This window comes from Anabrus simplex, chromosome 1 (genome assembly GCF_040414725.1).
Source record: "Anabrus simplex isolate iqAnaSimp1 chromosome 1, ASM4041472v1, whole genome shotgun sequence".
NCBI classification, from domain to species: Eukaryota; Metazoa; Arthropoda; class Insecta; order Orthoptera; family Tettigoniidae; genus Anabrus; species Anabrus simplex.
Genome location: NC_090265.1, coordinates 444,364,954 through 444,368,250, shown reverse-complemented (window position 1 = coordinate 444,368,250; position 3,297 = coordinate 444,364,954). Strand labels below are relative to the sequence as shown.

General features: G+C 36.2%; 1 long non-coding RNA gene across 1 annotated transcript; it reads right to left on the bottom strand.

Annotated features, from left to right (window-relative positions):
* Positions 1–295: 295 nt before the first annotated feature.
* LOC136867201 (uncharacterized) lies at positions 296–2,470 on the bottom strand. The gene is made up of 3 exons (XR_010859639.2): positions 2,353–2,470; positions 1,860–2,042; positions 296–933 (listed from the first exon to the last, which is right to left on the bottom strand). It is a non-coding gene; the product is annotated as an uncharacterized lncRNA (long non-coding RNA).
* Positions 2,471–3,297: the final 827 nt, after the last annotated feature.

The following is a 3,297-nucleotide window of genomic DNA, read 5'->3' as shown; positions in this document are numbered from 1 at the left end:
TCGCGCGAAGTTTAACACACATACTTCAAACTTGTTTTCACGTAGCAGTGTTTCTGGTACAATATCTCCACACGAAAGACTGAGTTGCACTTTAAGGTTCCTAGCTACAGGAAGATCGTATAGAGACTTGAGATTTACGACGGCAGTTTCCTATCAAGCTTTGCCTATAATAATTCCACACATGTCAGGCCATTTACAAGGTTTTAAGCAAAGAATTCATGAAGGTAAGTTTAAATCAATGTTTATTAAAGACAAATTTATTACAATAATTGCAGTTAACAATAACCTTGGAAAAGATTAATAATTAAACAAGTTTGTAACTTTTCACAAAATTGGCAACGCTGTTTCGCACAGCACTATCTAAATGCATGCTTTGAAGATTGTTACTGTTCATGGTGGTTGTACTAGAAGACTGAGTATAACACGGCATTTCTGGTGAATAGTTTATCGCGGTGTACGAAGGCATATTATGTGGATTATGCAGTGACACTGGCGAGATAGATGGCAGAGAAATGTTGTTATAAGCAGGCACATTTGGAGGCATCTGCCTCGTAGGTAAATATACACAACAATTTCTGTTTAGGTTCCCCAATTCTGCTTCAAAAATAGTCTCATTAATTATTTTTTCCACATAAATACATTGATCATTTGGTAAATGCCGAAGCTTATGAGCAATATTTCGGACATAAATGTCATATTGATATTCAGCTCTTCTTTCTGTCAATTGTTTTCCAATACAAGTTAGTATGCTGTCTACTTCTGTTTCTCTCTTTCTCTTGAGTTGTCTGGGTGGTAAGGGTGCGCTCTGGGTAGGAGTCAACACGCCTAGGTAAGAGGTGGACGATCCGGTACAGAATTGCTTGCTGATGATTGTGATGGTGGGCGAGGCTCTAGGGTAGAGTTATTCATTACTGAATCTGTGTCACTTTCATCCTGAAAAATAATTTTTCTTTTTTAATGTTCCAAGGTTGCAAGAGGAATGGAGACAAATAGCACTAGAATTTGAGAAAAGATGAAATTTTCCTCATTGCTTGGATGCCGTTGATGGTTAACACGTCATGATTGTACCGCCACCAGAGAGTGGTTCGTATTTTCACGGTTATAAAGGATTCCGTAGTATGGTACTGATGGCAGTCATCAGTGCAAATTATGAATTTTATACACTATGTGAATGGAAGAAATTCGACAGAGGTGTAATTGAACAAACAGTGTTTTACGATAAACTGAAAAATAATTCTTTATGTATTCCTGGTCTGCAACAGCTGAATCATTCAGGTAAAATCCTCAACTATGTGTTTGTAGGCGACGAAGCATTTGCCTTGACTTCAAATTTTTTAAAGCCTTTTAATCAAAGTGAGTTAACAAATGAGTGTAGAATATTCAATTATCGTTTATCACGAGCAAGGCACACTGCAGAAAATGCATTTGGCATATTAGCATCTAGATTTAGAATTTTTCACGGCAGCATTTTGAAACTTGAAAATATAGTAATTGTAGTTATAACATACTGTGTGCTTCATATTTTTTTAAGAATAAAATTTTCCACCATATACACACCAGTCGGATGCTTGGATTCTGAAGACTAGGCTCACTGTCGTTAGGGTTAAGAACAAGTGATTCTAATCTAGCTGATATAGATAGAGGACATTACAAAAGCAGTTCCAGTAATGCCAAGGAGACTAGAGAAGAGCTTTTAGCTTATTTCAATAATGAAGGCAGTGTTCCCTGGCAGAGCAGAATGTGTAATGTAAATAATAGATGAATATCTTGAATAGTGAAGACAGTGTTTACCGACAGAGTGGACCGTGTGAAATGCAGTAATAAACTTATTCAATAAAGTACTTTGTTACAACAGATACCTCAAAAAGTGTTTCTTCAAAATTGGAGATCGGTATTCGAGGGATTTTTTTTGTCATCTACAAACTGCAGTAGGTTGTAGTACCACAAGGTAGGTACATAAAAGTCTTCTGTGCTGCTACCTTGAAATTTTGCAATGAATTGACTTTCTTTGTTACTGAATCTCTGTCGGCGCTTGGTTCTATCTGTAAAGATAAAATGGGGAAGAAATATTAGTAGTGACCACTAGCCTACTGTAAACATTTCACAGAAGTGAACTGATTAGAAAAACGTCCTATAATGAATTCATGGATAGATAGATGTTATAAAAACTATTTCTTCCTTGTACTATTTTACTTCAATATGTGCCGCACATTTTATACAACTGAAAATGTGTACCGGTCACAAAACTAAAGTTCATTTATATTTTATGTACACCATTTCTAAAACTGAATATTACAAAAACACTTTTGACTGTTCATTCTGAATATATAACATGAAAAGAATCCTACTTACTTCTTTTAGTTTCTCTATAATTTTTTTGTATGCAGCATTCTTTTTATTCCTGTCAGAATACTCCTTGGATTTTACTTTCCAAAGACATAGCAGAGACTTGTAGAACTTGATAAATTCTGCAACAAACTGTTTTGAACAATTTCTTATATCTGACATTATTGTTTACACCTACCTGCACTGGAAAGTATTTCGAGTTTTAAGGCACGGCTTGAGCTCATGTGTCTACATGCACAAACTTCACTGCTTGAATTTAGTTTGCACAAGTATAATATTTGGGACTGCAACAATTACGCAGGCTGCGCTTCTTGACTTGCACGAGCCAGTGTCTTCCCGTCCATATGTACAAGCTTTCCGCTGCAAACCAGTTTGCACAAGTAAGCGCGAAGTAAAGCCTGTGCATTTCGACGGCCCTTTAGGCAGTACCATATGGCTGATTAAAAATTAATTATGATTGCTTGAAAACTGTAAATGAAAAATGTAAACAGACTGTGGGATGGGTTTAAAGCAATTGGTGAGGAATGTGAAAACAGATATGTACCTTTAAAGGAGGTAAGGAATGGTAGGAGAAGTAAAGAGACTAAGAAGGTGGTGCAGGTTGGAAAGAAAGTTCGAAATGCTTGTGGAAGTAACAAGAAATTGAAAAACTTGCTAAGAAATTGAATTTAGCGAAGAAGGCAGCTAAGGATAACATGATGGCAAGCATAAGTGGCAGTCATACAAATTTTAGTGAAAAATGGAGGGTACTTCAAGGAAGAAACAGGTTCCAAGAAGGACATTCCAGGAATCATTAATGATCAAGGGGATCTACAGAAGTGTTCAGTCAGCAGTATGTAAAAATGGTTAGTTACAAGGATAATGTCCAGATAGAGGAGGTGACTAATACTATCGAAGTATTTTGATTTACAATAAGATACAAAAGATGAAAACTAGACCAGCAGCTTGAAT